General features: G+C 40.5%; 1 protein-coding gene and 1 long non-coding RNA gene across 9 annotated transcripts in view; one reads left to right on the plus strand and one right to left on the minus strand.

The window, feature by feature from the left end:
* LOC101906469 (uncharacterized) overlaps positions 1-18,554 on the plus strand; it is a 358,594-nt gene that overhangs the window by 323,434 nt on the left and 16,606 nt on the right. For 4 of the 7 annotated variants that reach the window (XR_009495005.1, XR_003035054.2, XR_003035055.2 and 1 more), the window contains one exon: positions 6,746-6,852. The exons of 1 other annotated variant lie outside the window; for it this stretch is intronic. This is a non-coding gene — a long non-coding RNA (uncharacterized lncRNA). Of the gene's footprint in view, positions 1-6,745; positions 6,853-7,840; positions 17,374-18,554 lie in introns of those variants that run through there. 2 more of the 7 variants (XR_009495007.1, XR_009495009.1) reach the window with 1 other exon arrangement.
* The window catches only part of SYNPO2 (synaptopodin 2), a 204,206-nt gene that overhangs the window by 165,672 nt on the left and 19,980 nt on the right, over positions 1-18,554 (minus strand).

Here is an 18,554-nt window from a genome sequence, read left to right on the forward strand (position 1 = left end):
CTGCACATACAGGTTTCTCAAGAGGCAAGTCAGGTTGGTCCAGTATTCCCATCTCTTTCAGAATTTTCCACAGTTTATTGTGGTCTATACAGTCAAAGGCTTTAGCATAGTCAATAAAGCAGAAATAGATGTTTTTCTGGAACTCTCTTGCTTTTTCGATGATCCAGTAGATTTTGGCAATTTGATCTCTGGTTCCTCTGCTTTTGCTAAAACCAGCTTGAACATCTGGAAATTCACGGTTCACATATTGCTGAAGCCTGGCTTGGAGAATTTTGAGCATTACTTTACTAGCATGTGAAATGAGTGCAATTGTGCAGTTGTTTGAGCATTCTTTGGCATTGCCTTTTCTTGGGATTGGAATGAAAACTGACATTTTTCGGTCCTGTGACCACTGCTGAGTTTTCCAAATGTGCTGGCGTATTGAGTGCAGCACTTTCAAAGCATCATCTTTTAGGATTTGAAATAGCTCAACTGGAATTTCATCACCTCAACTAGCTTTGTTCATAGTGATGCTTTCTAAGGCCCACTTGGCTTCACATTCCAGGATGTCTGGCTCTAGGTCAGTGATCACACCATCATCATTATCTGGGTCATGAAGATCTTTTTTGTACAGTTATTCTGTGTATTCTTGCCACCTTTTCTTAATATCTTCTGCTTCTGTTAGGTCCATACCATTTATGTCCTTTATTGTGCCCATCTTTGCATGAAATGTTCCCTTGGTATCTCTAATTTTTTTGCAGAGATCTCTGGGTTTTCCCATTCTATTGTTTTCCTCTATTTCTTTGCATTGATCACTGAGGAAGGCTTTCTTATCTCTCTTTGCTATTCTTTGGAACTCTGCATTCAGATGCTTATATCTTTCCTTTTCTCCTTTGCCTTTAGCATCTCTTCTTTTCACAGCTATTTGTAAGGCCTCCTCAGACAGCCATTTTGCTTTTTTGCATTTCTTTTTCTTAGGGATGGTCTTGATCCCTGTCTCCTGTACAATGTCACAAACCTCCATCCATAGTTCATCATTCACTCTGTCTATCAGATATAGTCCCTTAAATACACCTTTGAATAATGTGCCTCTTGTAACTGACTGTGTTTTTCTCCGTGCTTTGACTGCTAGAAAGTTCAGAGCCTCGTCTGCAGCCTGGCTCTCAGGTTGCTATATGTTTTTGTACAGGTGTGCACTGCACCACTCAGGGGATGCTATGTTCCCTTCTGAGTAGGTGTCAGAACCATTTAATCAAGGCAGAAGAAACAATCCATTAGTCATGCTTATTATTCTTTCCCCCTACCTCCAACGGATCATCCTAGTCTTTGCACTGTATGACCCAGACATTCCTCAACCACATCCTGTTCTCCTCAACCTGCTGCAGCTGCTACAGTTCACCTCCTCACTGTATTCTACATTTGCAGTAGCTTCCCAGCAGCTCCAGACATGTATAAAAAAGCAAAAGATTTTTTTTCCTCTCCTGGATGGCTCAAGAATTATGTGAATAAATTTCAGTCTCACTCAGACTCTTGAGAATCCCTTGGACTGCAAGGAGATCCAACCAGTCCATCCTAAAGGAGATCAGTCCTGGGTGTTCTGGAGGGACTGATGCTAAAGCTGAAACTCCAGTACTTTGGCCACCTCATGCGAAGAGTTGACTCATTGGAAAAGACTCTGATGCTGGGAGGGATTGGGGGCAGGAGGAGAAGGGGACGACAGAGGATGAGATGGCTGGATGGCATCACCAACTCAATGGACATGAGTCTGGGTGAACTCCGGGAGTTGGTGATGGACAGGGAGGCCTAGCGTGCTGCGATTCATGGGGTCGCAGAGTCGGACACGACTGAGCGACTGAACTGAACTGAATGCTTTGAATAGCTCACTATTACACACTGACAGGACAAAACCCAAGATCTGCATCCAGGCTTACAAAGGCCTCCCTAATCTGGCCCCTGTCCACCTCTCCAGTTCACGTCCTGTAATCCCCAGCTCTGTTCTCCACTCACAGAGGTGCTTGTAGTTCCTCACACACCCACTGTGCCATGCCTCATCACCATTTCAGATATTGTTCCACCTGCTTCACTTGTATTTCTCCTCATCTGCCTCAAGAAAATCTACTACTGTCTCCCCTAAAAGACTACATTTTGGAGGCAGTGTGTTAGTCACTCAGTCATGTGTGACTCCATGGACTAAAGCCCACCAAGCTCCTCTGTCCATGGGATTCTCCAGGCAAGAATACTGGAGTGGGCTGCCATTCCCTTCTCCAGTTGGAAGCAGAGTCTGTGTCTAATTGGTCTTGTTTTCCCAGTTCCTAGCAAGACAAGGGTTGGGGAGTAAGAGGGACAAATTACTATATATAAAATAAATAAGCCACAAGGATATATAGCACAACACAGGAAACATACCCAATATTTTATAATAACTACAAGTGGAATATAACCTTTAAAAATTGTGAAACTATTTTGACCCCTTGAAGCTCATATAATAACGTACATCAACTATACCTCAATAAAACCAAACATTGGAATTTTTTAGACATTTTTAAAATGTCTTGGAATTCTGAAACATCAAGGTTGGGAAACTGTCACACTGAGATTTCAGGATACCAACTCTGTATCTATAATTGTAACCTGAACCCAGCAGGCAAAGAGTTAACAATCATGCATGGCACCCCTAAGTTCATGGGGAACTCTTACTATCTTTAAGATAGATCCCACCTCCTCTTCCTCCAAATGTACTGGAGGCAGAATTAAACTGACCTAGTGATGTTAATAATAATTAAATACAGCTATATTCAGGAACTCTATTAGAATTAGTCTTTAATAAGCCTAAAGGTAATAATAAATGTTGCTCTGAGAAAGCAAATGAGTTCAAGATATTTAGGCTTGTGTCCTTACACACAGATCGTAAGTCCTGATATCTGGGGTCTGTATTAAATGTGGAGCTTCCGATATTTGAGTAATGACAATGAACTATGACTAGCCAAGAAAAAAAAATGCAATAACTGGAATAGGCTTTGGGGGCTGGGAAAAAATCCATGCATTATTTCCCAGTAGGCTGGGCTTTTAAGGCCAGCAATCAAGTGATCTGAGGCTGGCACACTACTGGCTGGTGAGTCTAGGCAGCAACTCGTATCTGATGCATATGACTGGGTAGTAAGCAGTATCTGAGGCTTCACATGCTAGCAAGTCCAGGTACTGAGATAGTATTTCCTTGTGTTCTCTTGCCATGTCAGCAATATTTTCCATCCCGATGCTTCTCTAAATCACATTTGTTTAGTTCCCATGGCACTGAAATGACCACATTCTTGAAACTTTGGTGCCCTCCACAAAATTAATTAGACTGTAAACAGAAATTCTGACAAAGTGGTACATCTCACCCTGTGATGGAATTCACAGTGCAGGTGGGAGCATATGCCATGAAAGGAAAAGGACAATCACTCTCACTTCAAGAAAAACATCAGTTATTGGATCACTACAGCTACAAAGACTGTGTACTAGGTATTATGTGCCTCGGATAGCGATTTGCAGAATAGTTTCCAAATCCTGGTAGTATGTTGGCCATTTAACTTCAGTGCACAATATTGGGGCTTTTGCAACTGAGAGGCTGACAGAAACAAGCCTGGAGAGAAGCTGCCTCACTGCCTGCAGAGGGGCCTAGAGGAAAACCTCCCTTAGAACAGTGCAGATGCCAGTGGGAAAGACCGTCACTCCCTAATCACTGAGCTTTACTTACCTGGCCAGAGAAGACATGATATAAGAGGAAGTCTCTCTGCATCTGTTTGGAGACCCCTCAGCCTTCCACCATGCCCATACAGAAATGCTCTGTCATACACACCGGGACCAGCACGATGGCCCGGCCAAGTGCCTAAGAAGGTGGGCAGGAATGCACGGGGGCAGGAGAAGAAATGCCCGCAGGCACAACTCATCCAGCACCGAGCAAGGTCTTGGCCTTTTTCTCTGAATCCCCTGTTGGCTTCTGTGTTGCCGATACATTAGGCGCACATCTGGGGAAGTACTTCTACCGCATCAAGAGCCATGTGGTTATTAATAATGAATTAACTCAGAATGCTTGCGGCTTCGTTCCATTCTGCATAATAACACCTAAAAGGCAATGCCAAATTAAAAAGTTCTATACTCCTCACTGCAATCATGCCATGAGACTTTCTTCTGCTGATTCTAGATCCCCATACTCTGCAAATAAAAAATGGGCAACGATTTCCTGCAGACCTCTACCATCCTAGAGTTAGGGCATACCCATGACAGAGGGATTGTTTTTGGTATGTCTGTAATTCTGCATTGGTCTGTTGGTCCTTAATCCACTGTAGGATGCTACACACCCATACAAGCCCCTGGGTACTGCCCTTCACATTTAAAGCTTTGATTTACTGACAGATATGTAAACCCTGATGTATCTAGGCAGCTTCTGTCAACCACATGTGTATTGAAACACAGATTACATAGAAGTGCAAATTATTGCAGCTGAGATCAGCACTAACTGAAACTTAGAATAACAGTCCCCTTTAAACTTTCTTGAAAAACTGGTCACATGAACTCCAGTGACTTTTGTTTCATGGTCTGTTTTGTGTGTGTTTTGTATAGTCTATCGAGATATCTGTCCTTTCCTCGTGCTAGGAACTTTTCATAAGCAGAGGTTCAGGAAGTTAAGGAAAGGAGCCTCGTTATAGAGGAGCACAAAGCCTATACTGATGTGAGAGCGTGTCCCCCTGATGGGTCTGCAGGCTCTAGGTATGTCCTGAGCTATACTCAGCAGCCAGCATCTGTATGCATCTATATTCGAGGAGGGATGGCACAGGTCAGTTAACCACCTTTTTTTTGTATTTAGATCTAGGAAGCAAACTTCAAGGTCAATATTTGGGCTCTTGGACTAAATACTATGTGTGAAATTTGACTAAAACACCAACTATCTGAACTTGCCACCAAGTTGTGTGTATGGCAGAGATTTTTTCCCCCCAAATATATGCAAGGAACTTGAATATTGCAGTTCCTTTATTATATATCCATGAGATGTATTGTTTTATTTACAGGACTTACTTTGTACTGTAGCACATATCTATAATAAAAAAATGCATGCATAGATAAAGCCAGCCAGTCCAAAAGTACCTAGTGAAAGTATGTAGATGATACTTCCAGTAAAACCATCTTATTTCTTCCTAACAGCCTGAGCTTCTTAGCTGTCTGAAGTCCCTAACATAAAGTGATGCTTGTAGGACATGAGTTTAAAATGTAAGACAATACTATGTCTCTCCATCCTGTTATAACAGCAGCAATTAAATTCACAACTAACAGAAATCAGAAAATGCCAGGAGTTAATGTACTGGATCAAATTGCCAACATCCACTGGATCATCGAAAAAGCAAGAGAGTTCCAGAAAAACATCTATTTCTGCTTTATTGACTATGCCAAAGCCTTTGACTGTATGGATCACAATAAACTGGAAAATTCTGAAAGAGATGGGAATACCAGACCACCTGACCTGCCTCTTGAGAAACCTATATGCAGGTCAGGAAGCAACAGTTAGAACTGGACATGGAACAACAGACTGGTTCCAAATAGGAAAAGGAGTACGTCAAGGCTGTATATTGTCACCCTGCTTATTTAACTTCTATGCAGAGTACATCATGAGAAACGCTGGGCTGGAAGAAGCACAAGCTGGAATCAAGATTGCCAGGAGAATTATCAATAACCTCAAATATGCAGATGATACCCCCCTTATGGCAGAAAGTGAAGAGGAACTAAAAAGCCTCTTGATGAAAGTGAAAGTGGAGAGTGAAAAAGTTGGCTTAAAGCTCAACATGCAGAAAACGAAGATCATGGCACCCAGTCCCATCACTTCATGGGAAATAGCTGGGGAAACAGTGGAAACAGTGACAGACTTTATTTTGGGGGGCTCCAAAATCACTACAGATGGTGACTGCAGCCATGAAATTAAAAGACGTTTACTCCTCGGAAGAAAAGTTATGACTAACCTAGACTGCATATTGAAAAGCAGAAACATTACTTTGCCAACAAAGGTCTGTCTAGTCAAGGCTATGGTTTTTCCTGTGGTCATGTATGGATGTGAGAGTTGGACTGTGAAGAAAGCTGAGCGCTGAAGAATTGATGCTTTTGAACTGTGGTGCTGGAGAAGACTCCTGAGAGTCCCTTGGACTGCAAGGAGATCCAACCAGTCCATTCTAAAGGAGATCAACCCTGGGATTTCTTTGGAAGGAATGATGCTAAAGCTGAAAGTCCAGTACTTTGGCCACCTCATGCGAAGAGTTGACTCATTGGAAAAGACTGATGCTGGGAGGGATTGGGGGCAGGAGGAGAAGGGGATGACAGAGGATGAGATGGCTGGATGGCATCACTGACTTGATGGATGTGAGTTTGAGTGAACTCCAGGAGATGGTGATGGACAGCGAGGCCTGGCGTGCTGTGATTCATGGGGTCGCAGACAGTCGGACACAACTGAGCGACTGAACTGAACTGAACTGAACTGAATGTACTGGAAAAGACTGTTAACCCTTTTTGGTTTTATAAACAAATATGATATATGTCTCTTTGTATAAACATGTACATCCTAATCAAATATGTGGGTAGAACATATATAGGTCCCATAAACATGTAGGTAGAAAAGAGTTAAAAGCAAAACTTATTTGACCATCCTATCAGACTAGAAAGTAAACAGTTGGTGTTTCCTCAGGAAATTTTTCAGGAGGATAAAGTAAGAAGTACCACCAATATAGCATGTTTTTACTTGCAGAAGGGATCAGCTATCTGTGCGTCTTGGGGCAGACAGCCAATCTACTTTTTTCTCCAAAACTGAAGGAGTTCTTGAGGGAAGGAAACAGCTCTGCACATCCTGTAAAGGTATGTCCACTTCAGGTAGTATCTGACTAGAACTGGTAACAAAAAGAATTTAGCAGTAACAAATTTGTATGTGGTTAACCGGAATTACTAAGTGGCTAAAACAATTAAGCTGAAGTACAAAAACACATTTTTCATGTGAGTTTTCCCTTGATCTTCACTCTCCCTTATTTGTTTAACCATTCTACAAGCATATGCTAGTCACTAATGATGCAAAGATGAATTCAACACAGTCGCTACCTGCAAGGTGCTCCCAGGGTAGTGAAGGAAACAGCCATATAAACAGGTGATTATGAAACAATGTGTTAAGTAACAATGATATGCACAGAGTATTATGAAAATAGAGAGGTAACTCATTCAGGGCCAAGACACCTCACCTTCTGAGGAGGGAGAGAGTTGCATACAGAGGGAGAAGCAGGAGTGAAAACAGGTGACCCCAAAAAGTATACATACATGCATATATGCATATATGTGAAGAGTAACCGTAAGCAATTGGTGTTACTAGAGTTTAAAGCTCAAATAGTAAGAAGGAAAAAAGATAAGGCTAAAGAATTAGAGCATCATTGATAAAGGATCCATTTCCCCCAAATTAAACAGTATTTGCTTTAGTCTGAAAGGAACCAGGAAACAGTGAAGGGTCTTAATCAGGAAGGTAGCAAGGGCCAATATGTGTTTTGCCAACATCACCACAGCTGGCAATTGTGTGGAGGACAGATCTGAAACGTGCGAGGGACAGAGACGTGGACAGCATTATCACAGTAAAGGCAGGAGAGTCTCAAAGGATGCAATCACAGAATGAGAAGGCAGTGAAACCCTACAGCATACCAACGCTTAGAGGCTAGGTAAAGAACTCCGGTGGACTTTAATAACCATCTTCCTTGGCTAGAGGAGCTTCTTCCATTAAAAAAAAAAAAAACGTTTTATTTTGTATTGGGGTATAGCTGATAACCGGGAGGATGGCAGGGCAACCCACTCCAGTATTCTTGCCTAGGGAACCCCATGGATGGAGGAGCTGGTGAGCTGCAGTCCAGAGGGTCGCAAAGAGTCAGACACGACTGAAGCGACTAAGCACCGCACAGACAGCAGAGCTGATTAAACGGTTCCCAGTCGGTGCTAGTGGCAAAGAATCTGTCTGCCAACACAGGAGACACAAGAGATGCAGAATTCTTGCCTGGAGAATCCCCACGGGCAGAGGAGCCTGGCAGGCCACAGTCCACGGGTTGCAAAGAGTCGGACACGACTGAGGCAACGTAGCGTGCACGCATACTGATTAACAGTGTTGGAATAGTTTCGGGTGGACAGCAAAGGAACTCAGCCATACATATGCATGCATTCATTCTCCCCCAGACTCCGCTTTTATCCAGGCTGACACATAACACTGAGCAGAGTTCCATGTGCAGAGTTCTATGCTGTAGGTGGGGAGATTATTCTTGATTTGGGCAGTGTGCACACCTACATCCTGGTTATCCCACGATTAGATTGGTGTTCAAAAAAAAAAAGCAAATGGTTTCATATGTGTATTTCGAACATACTCACTTGACTTCAGATTTATTTCATCCTCAGCAAAACTGTGCCAGTATGCAATTTTAATAAAGTTGGAGTATGAAACGCATATTTCTTATTAGATGGCACTAAAGCTACAAAGAGTGTTCTTGATGGTTAAATTACCTTACAGTGGAGAGAGAAAGAGCACAGCAAACAACTGCCTTTCCTCTGTTCCATGCTGGGTTATTTTATTCTTAGAGCCCATGCACCGTCCAGGACAGAACAAGTACCTGGTCGTGTGCCCGCTGTACGTGCCAAGAACTGTTGTATCTACTCTGTGTGAAGCTGGATCACTTAGATAACAGTTGTTTTTCTTGATGTGGGTGATCTCACCCACTCCAATGACTTCAACCACCAGCTGCACACAGATGAATTCCAAATCTTTCCCTCTCTCCTGAGCTCTGGAGCCTTACCCATAATTGCCAACGAGACACTGTGGATTTCCTCCAACAACCTCCCACTTCAAATGCACAAAAGTAAGCCTGTTATCCTTCTTGTACACCTCTTCCTTCTTCTATAGTCACTATCTCCAAGAATGACCCTAAAATTTGCTCAGTTACCCAGGTAAGCTCAGATTCTTCTTTCTCCTATACTAACTGTATACCCACCTAATCCTACAGAATCTAATTATTCTGATCAATGGGCTTCATCTCCTCTTTTCTACTTCTCATCCTCTGTCCTCTCCCAGCCTTGTGGTCCCTCACCCAACCAATCCTATCTCCAGGGCTTGATCATATTATTCCTTAAAGGTGTAAAATGGTTTTAACGGATTCCCATTGCCTTTTGAAAATTCTAGCTACTTCGAGGTCACAAGTCCCTCCATGACGTGGCTCCTGCCTAACTCCACAACGATGTATCTCATCTGTAGCTCCACCCTCAGGTGCCCCACTCATGTACACCCTGAGGCCCTGGTTGCAGCAGACTCCTGCACTCAGAGGATCTTACAGGCCACGCTGGTTTATGCCTTAAGGCTGTTCCTTCTTAGACCATGTCCTGTTTGCCCCTGCTCCATCCAGGCAGAAGCCTTCCTGTATTCGTGCTTCAGTTTATGTATTTCATCTTCCAGAAAACATTCTGATCACCCCTGTATATCCCCCTTTGTGTCTCCATTATTGTCTACACCATCGTCTACAAAAACACTTAGAACATCGTATCATGCTAATTGTATCACATATTTGACTCTTTCTATAATAATGCAAGCTTTTTGAAGAGAAGAACTTTTTAATACTCATCTTTGCATCCCAGGAGCCTAGTTTGATTCCTGGCGCTCCCTTAACTGATGTTTATTGACACCAAAGCAGTTTTTAAAAACTGTATTCAGATGAATACATTTTTCTCTTTCCTTTAATTACTTTGTCATTTTGTAGCCAAAATATGGGGCTGGGGACTGACTTAGTATGGTGATTGCAGAGACTGAGGTCAAAGTCCAACTCTAATTGCAGATGTCTGATAGAGCACCTAGATAGCATATTGAAAAGCAGAGACATTACTTTGCCAACAAAGGTCCGTCTAGTCAAGGCTATGGTTTTTCCAGTGATCATGTATGGATGTGAGAGTTGGACTGTGAAGAACGCTGAGCACCGAAGAATTGATGCTTTTGAACTGTGGTGTTGGAGAAGACTCTTGAGAGTCCCTTGGACTGCAAGGAGATCCAACCAGTCCATTCTGAAGGAGATCAGCCCTGGGATTTCTTTGGAAGGAATGATGCTAAAGCTGAAACTCCAGTACTTTGGCAACTTCATGCGAAGAGTTGACTCATTGAAAAAGGCTCTGATGCTGGGAGGGATTGGGGGCAGGAGGAGAAGGGGATGACAGAGGATGAGATGGCTGGATGGCATCACTGACTCAATGGACGTGAGTCTTAGTGAACTCCGGGAGTTGGTGATGGACAGGGAGGCCTGGCATGTTGCGATTCATGGGGTCGCAAAGAATCAGACACGACTGAGTAACTGAACTGAACTGAACTGATAGAGCACAGACCTAAAGGCAGGGAGGCCCCATCCAGACTCTGAAGAATAAGTGCTGTGCTCTATTAGCACTTTCTGTCATGGCTGTCCCTTATATTTGCTCTCCCTCACTCAGCGTGAGCATTCACTAACCAAGTCTTTTTGAATAAGTATTCAATAAGTATTTTTAAAGATCTCATTGTGTCCACATGAGTAGAGCTGTATCTGCATTTTCAAACAACATATCCACACTGGGAACATCTTGCTAAAACCGGCAAAGCAGAGAGCATTTCAGTTTGATATTGCTATAGAAATCTTAAAAATGTATATTTAATTTTATGATAGCCTAAATTTTAAGCTAGGCTATATGGTTGGTGCAATTATATTTTTTATATGCAATTCGCTAAACTTAAGAATCTAAAGTAGTCATTGAGACACCTGAACAAGAATTAAATAATTTCTAATTTACCCAGTAATCACCTAACATAACAATACATGTCATATCTTTTGGCAAATACAAGACTAGATACAGTGAGTTAAAAAGGCAAGTGAAAATCTTATCCCAGTGTTTGAATTAAGTGTTTTTTTAAAAAACAAGGAACAGCTTATTTTATCAACAAAGTAGATTTAGGAAAATGCAATCCATAAAATTTCCTTTTAAAAATTACTCTCTTGTTCCACAGAGTCTAATTACATTCTGTTTCATTATAATTTTATCTGAACTCTATATGCTGTGCACAGCCTTGTAAATGAGTCATAGCATAACTATTCCCACTTTGTAGCCAGTTCTCCAGAGAAGCGAAGGAGAAAAGCAACAACTGCCTTTTAAGGAAATCAAACCTGTTTCTAGAGATAAACCTCTGTCCATTTCTATTTGAACATATTCTCAACAACCAAAAAACAGAACACTATAAAATACAGATCTAATGAGTGAGCCACCTGGCCAAATATATCTGTAGGTTTATTTAATGTTTCTCCTATGTTATAATCTATTACAGATAATCACATTACATAAACATGTGCACCTGGCCACATGTGAAATGGTAAAAAATGAAAGGACATTTCTTTATGCAAACATTGAAACATCTGGTTGCAGTTCAGGATTATATTTTGGCTACTTTATTAAATAAATTTGTTTTCAAAAGTAAAAAAGAAAACTTGCTGTTTCTAGGAAACTTGTAAAACATGGAATTTATATTGCAAAGAATCTGAATAGAAAGCTAAATGGGAAAGACTGTAAAACGTAGGGCCACGCAGTAAACACTGTTCAATTAACTGATGGGAAAATGATCACCTTAATTTGGACTTCTCTCTAACTCTGCTCATTCACTGAATTTGAAAGGTGACAGAATATCAAATTTTAGTATATGGAGGCTTGAAATTTAGCTAATTTTCCAAATATTTTGCAATTGTTTTATTCTCCTTACATTATACCAAAATATGCCTGCCACCAGTCTTTTTCTCACTGTCTTAGAATTAACTAGAAAAATGACTCCTGGCATAATCAAATTTTTCTTTTAAATAAAGTACAAGTGATTGATATTTATCCAGTACCACAAATTCATTTTTACAGACTGAAATATTTTTAGTGTTGCTCCCTGGAAGTCATACATAAAAAGGAACACACATATACATATATGTACATATGGCTACATAGTATAAAGCTAGGTTTCATTTTTTTACTAAATTATTTCCTACTTCACTTATCCAAACAACAAAGCTACAGCTGAAGAATTCAAAAATTAAAAAACTTGATTCCTAGCTATTGTCACAACACCCTGATGCCATTATTAGATCAGAAAATTGCAATGGCTGAACTCTAGAAATGTGAGGTGGTGGTGGCAGATGGGGGTGGGGATTGCTTTTAACCGAGTTACTTTTAATCTCCAAGATGATTAAAACAATTTTTTTTTAAAGTAGCAGAAATTTCCTGTAATTGAAAGAACACCATTATTTAAGGAAAATAAAAGGTTTATTGTAAAAAATAAATCTAGTAAAAGATCTTGGAAGAAACATTTAAAATAATAATTACAAAAACTCAGATCTTACAGAAAATATAGGTATATATTTCTTAGACTTTAGTGTAATAAAAGATTTTTTCTAACAAGACCCAAAAAATTAATTATAAAAGAAGATAATTGATATGTTTGGCTATATTGAAATTGTTGTTCATCCAAAGAAACCTTAAATAACATGAAAAGGTTATAAACCTTGTGAGTTCATTTAGTATACATCCAACTGACAAGGTTTATTATATGAAGAATGGATAAAGTTCTTATACTCATCAGTCATGAAGGATACAAATAACCTAAAAGAAAAATATTCTAAAGATATGAATAAGCAATTCACAGAAGAAAAAACACATATTGCCAAAAAAACAAATGAAGAGATATTTGAATTACCAGGTGGTCAGAGAAATACAAATCAAGACCACAAGAGATAATATTTTACTGCCAAAAGAATGGCAAAAATTAAAAAATCTGATCAAGTGTTGGAGAAGATGTGGAGGCATAGGGTTCCTTAGGCATTGCTGGTGGGATTGTAAATCATGTATCTATTTGAAAAATCGTTTTCCTCCTAAGCTGATCATTTACAAACCTATGACCCAACAACTGTACTCCTGACTTTATAGCTAAAAGAAACCCTCACCCACTTGCAACAGGAGATGTTCTAGCAGCACTGCTCAGAGCAGCAAACACCCAGAGCAGCCCACATGTTCTTTGACAAGAAAATGACAGGTAAACTGTGAGATGTTCACACAGTGGAACATTACACATCCAACACAACAAATGCACAGGCTGCAGCCATGTGGATATATGCCAGTGACAACATACTGAGAAAAACAAAGTCTCCAAAGACTAAAGGCAGCAGGATGCCCTTCTTATAAAGTTAAAAGTAACTAAACTTAAAACATCTCTTTCTTTAGAATGCATAAATATTCAATTCTATCTCAGTCACAAAGAAAGGCAATGCCAAAGAATGCTCAAACTACCGCACAATTGCACTCATCTCCCATGCTAGTGAAGTAATGTTCAAAATTCTCCAAGCCAGGCTTCAACAGTATGTGAACCGTGAACTTCCAGATGTTCAAGCTGGTTTTAGAAAAGGCAGAGGAACCAGAGATCAAATTGCCAACATCTGCTGGATCATTAAAAAAGCAAAAGAGTTCCAGAAAAACATCTACTTCTGCTTTATTGACTATGCCAGAGCCTTTGACTGTGTGGATCACAATAAACTGTGGAAAATTCTGAAAGAGATGGGAATACCAGACCACCTGACCTGCCTCCTGAGAAATCTGTATGCAGGTCAGGAAGCAACACTTAGAACTGGACATGGAGCATCTGACTGAAGTGCTCCTCCTGCAAGTGTCCGCCGAGCTGGGCCCCTCAGACAACTCCACCCCTAGGTGGTTAAAAAAAAAAAAAAAAGATCTGGACATGGAACAACAGACTGTTTCCAAATCGGGAAAAGAGTACGTCAAGGCTGTATATTGTCACCCTGCTTATTTAACTTCTATGCAGAGTACATCATGAGAAATACTGGGCTGGATGAAGCACAAGCTGGAATCAAGATTGCTGGGAGAAATATCAATAACCTCAGACATGCAGATGACGCCACCCTATGGCAGAAAGCGAAGAAGAACTAAAGAGCCTGTTGATGAAAGTGAAGGAGGAAAGTGAGAAATTTGGCTTACAGCTCAACATTCAGAAAACTAAGATCATGGCATCTGGTCCCACAACTTCACGGCAAATAGATGCGGAAACAATGAAAACTGTCAGATTTTATTTTCTTGGGCTCCAAAATCACTGCAGATGGTGATTGCAGCCATGAAATTAAAAGACACTTACTCATTAGAAGAAAAGTTATGACCAACCTAGAGAGCATATTGAAAAGCAGAGACATTACTTTGCCAACAAAGGTCCATCTAGTCAAAGGTATGGTTTTTCCACTAGTCATGTATGGATGTGAGAGTTGGACTATAAAGAAAGCTGAGTGCTGAAGAATTGATGCTTTTGAACTGTGGTGTTGGAGAAGACTCTTGAGAGTCCCTTGGATTGCAAGGAGATCAATCCAGTCCATCCTAAAGGAAATCAGTGCTGAATATTCATTGGAAGGACTGATGCTGAAGCTGAAACTCCAATACTTTGGCCACCTGATGCGAAGAACTGACTCACTGGAAAAGACCCTGATGCTGGGAAAGATTGAAGGCAGGAGGAGAAGGAGATGGCAGAGAATGAGATGGTTGGATGGCATCATCGACTCAATGAGATGGTTGGATGGCATCATCGACTCAATGGACATGAGTTTGAGTAAGCTTTGGGAGTTGATGGACAGGGAGGCCTGGCGTGCTGCAGTCCATGGGGTCACAAAGAGTTGGACATGACTGAGCGACTGAACTGAACTGAAATATTCAATTAAACTATATAAAAAGAAAGGCAAGTAATAATAAATACAGAATTCAGGATGATGCTTACCTTGAGTCCGTAGAGGCAGGATAATATAGTGGGAGGTAAGGGCAGGTTATTTTTTTAGTTTTTGGTTAGGAAGTTGAGATCACATGTACTTATGATATTGTTAAAAATAGCTTAAGAAATGTGCTATGCACTAAGGATTATAATTACTCCAATTCTGTGTTCATGTTGTCCAAATCATTCAAATAAATAAAAATTCCCAGTCTCCAGCTTAGACACTTTTGGAAGGCACTGTTTTTTTAGAACAAATAACAGCCTTGTTTGTTTGTTTTTCTGTTCTTTTGTAGAAAATTTTTTACATCTAATATTTTCTATTAGTTAAGAATACTTCTAAATATCAAAATAAAATACTTAGCACTAAGTTCAAGAGATTTAATCCTTCCCAAACAACTCTAACTTTGCTATAAGAGTAATTACCTTGTCTTTCTCTCTTTCTCCTGCTAATACGCTAAAAAACACTTTCCTAAACCTCTTTTCTCTCAAATAGATGCCATCTTCACTCTTTCTGTTTTCTCACCCAGATCCTCTTATGTGTCAATGTATGGTCTTGTCATCCTTTTCCTTAAACCCTGAAATATTTGTCACTGATAAGCAATTCCTTAAGATATTCTCCTTTCTTAACATACCAGAAATGCTTATGCTCTTTCTGTCTCTCTTGTGACCTCTTTTAACTTCGTTTTCTCTGTCCAAACTCTGTATGCTGATCTTCTCCAAGATTCTGTCCTGTATCCTCTTTGCTTCTTGCTTCATGTGTTTCAGCCATTTCCCCAGATGAACTCTAGTACTGGTAACTTTCCCAAGTCGGACTTATACTCTTAACTCTTCACTACACAGCAACTTCTGGATGTCCAAATTCAATTTATTTAGAATGAAATTTATTTTCTTTTCTCATAAATGCTACATCCATCCCTTTGTCTTCCAAGATAAAACCTCCAACTACAGTCCACTCTTCTCCTATTCTTGCCATCCACAGCTATATATTTTTAATATATCTGTGTTTCTTATTTTTCAGCCCCAGTGCCCTCAGCCTAATCTAGAGTCTCATTATTTATTTGTCATTGGTGGAGGTGGTTTAGTCACTAAATCTGTCCGACTCTTGTGACCCCATGGACTGTAGCCCGCCACGCTCCTCTGTCCATGGGATTTCCTTGGCAAGAACACTTGGGTGGGTTACCATTTCCTTGTCCAGGGATCTTCCCAAACCAGGGATCAAACCTAGGTCTCCTGCATTGCATGTGGATTCTTCACTGACGAAGCCACTGGAATATTCTAACCACCTCCTTCCTATTATTCTCCCTCCTCCAAGCTCCACCTTTCAACCCATCTCCACATTACTGTCAGTCATCTTTCTAAGCATGCTCTAGATCATGCCAGTCCCCCGTTTAAAAATCTTTAATGAGAATTCGAAAGAAAGTGTTTATAATAAACAAGATGATGCGTTTGAAAGGAAGAAGACAGTGACTTTTAATCCCTGGTTCTTCTCAGTTTCTCAGTTAATAAGTTCAAGAGAGTCTAAAATTTGGTATCTTTTCACTCTTTCCATGATGGTGAGATGTGAAGACCTTCATTATAGCCTTTCTTACAAAGACTTGAGTCTGACACAAGTGTTTCATGCAAACCATAGAAAATGAGTATAAAATTTCAAATGTTATTATAGTGACCAGTGAACTTTTATGCATACATAAAGGAAAGAACAATAAAAGAAAGAAGGCCAAAATATCAGATTGATAGTATCTGATTGAATTCTGTCTAACACATACTTCACTGAGATTTATCCAGTACTCATAAAAGAGATCATTATAGCACTGAAACAGAACAATTTCTCAGAAGATACGAGCCTCTGCAGTGGCTTGCTGTCTGTTCACCATGCCATGCTCGTGCATGCTTTAGTGCGCATGTGCAAGGTGTTCCCTAGGCCTGGAACGACTTTACCCAGTTCAGGGTCCAGTTTGAATAGTGATTCCTCTGTATAGTTCCTTGATGCTACTATGCAGAACTAATTTATTCATGGTTTTTATTTTATAATACAGTATATATTCTTCTCTTTAAAACCTTGTCACCTTCTTAATAGTTATAAATCTGCCTCTTCCATGGAGGTTTGCCTTTCTTAAGAGTAAAGACAATGTCTCATTTATCCCAGAATTTAGCATATTTGTGGTATAACAAATATATTTTGTCTTTGTTGGTAATACCTGGCACAAAACTCCTTAAACCCCTGGAATTTCCTGAGTGAGGGGTGGCTTTCATTATTCATAAGGAATCTTTTTGAGCACACCTGGGTTTGTATAATGAGGTGACTGAAAGCAGGACTCCTGGATACCCTCAGGATGAGGCTGGTCACTAGAAAGACCAAGTGATTAGGAAATTTCAGCCCCACCCATTGACCTCGGGAAGGGAAAGAGGAGGTGTTGCATTTTAAGCTCTATAAAATCTTGAAGAACAAGATTTGAACTTCTGGGTTGATGAGCACAACACTCGAGAAGGTGCTGAGCCCTATATCCAATAAGGAACAGACGTTGCTACACTCAGGAGTCTTCATGACTTTCTCCTACATACCTCTGTATCTGGCTGTCCATCTGTCTCCTTTATAATATCTTTTATAATAAACTGGCTCAGTTCAGTCACTCAGTTGTGTCCGACTCTTTGTGACCCCATGGACTGCAGCACACCAGGCTTCTCTGTCCATCACCAATTTCAGAGCTTACTCAAACTCATATCCATCAAGTTGGTGATGCCATCCAATCATCTCATCATCTGTCATCCCCTTCTCCTCCAGCCTTCAATCTTTCCCAGCATCAGGGTCTTTTGAAATGAGTCAGTTCTTCGCATCAGGTGGCCAAAGTATTGGAGCTTCAGCTTCAGCATCAGTCCCTCCAATAAATATTCAGGACTAATCTGCTTTAGGATAGACTGGTTGGATCTCCTTGCAGTCCAAGAGACTCTCAAGAGTCTTCTCCAACACCATAGTTCAAAAGCATCAATTCTTCAGCACTCAGCTTTCTTTATAGTCCACCTCTACATCCATACATGGCTAGTGGAAAAACCATAGCTTTGACTAGATGGACCTTTGTTGGCAAAGTAATGTCTCTGCTTTTTAATATGCTGTCTAGGTTGGATGGTCATAGCTTTTCTTCCAAGGAGCAAGCATCTTTTAATTTCATGGCTGCAGTCACCATCTGCAGTGATTTTGGAGCCCCCAAAATTAAAGTCTCTCACTGTTTCCATTGTTTCCCTATCTATTTGCCATGAAGTGATGGGACCAGATGCCCTGATCTTAGTTTTCTGAATGTTGAGTTTTAAGCCTCATCTTTCACTTTCATCAAGAGGCTCTTTAGTTCTTCTTTGCTTTCTGCCATAAGGGTGGTGTCATCTGCATATCTGAGGTTATTGATATTTCTCCCGGCAATCTTGATTCAAGCTTGTGCTTCATCCAGCTCAGTATTTCTCATGATGTACTCTGCATAGAAGTTAAATAAACAGGGTGACAGTATATAGCCTTGACAATACACTCCTTTCCCAATATGGAAACTGTTGTTCTATGTCCAGTTCTAATTCTTGCTTCTTGACCTGCATACAGATTTCTCAGGAAGCAGGTCGGATGGTCTGGTATTCCCATCTCTTTAAGAATTTTCCAGTCAAAGGCTTTGGCGTAGTTAATAAAGTCCACACAGTCAAAGGCTTTGGCGTAGTTAATAAAGCAGAAGTAGATGTTTTTCTGGAACTCTCTTGCTTTTTTGATGAT

This window comes from Bos taurus, chromosome 6, assembly GCF_002263795.3.
Source record: "Bos taurus isolate L1 Dominette 01449 registration number 42190680 breed Hereford chromosome 6, ARS-UCD2.0, whole genome shotgun sequence".
Taxonomy (NCBI): Eukaryota; Metazoa; Chordata; class Mammalia; order Artiodactyla; family Bovidae; genus Bos; species Bos taurus.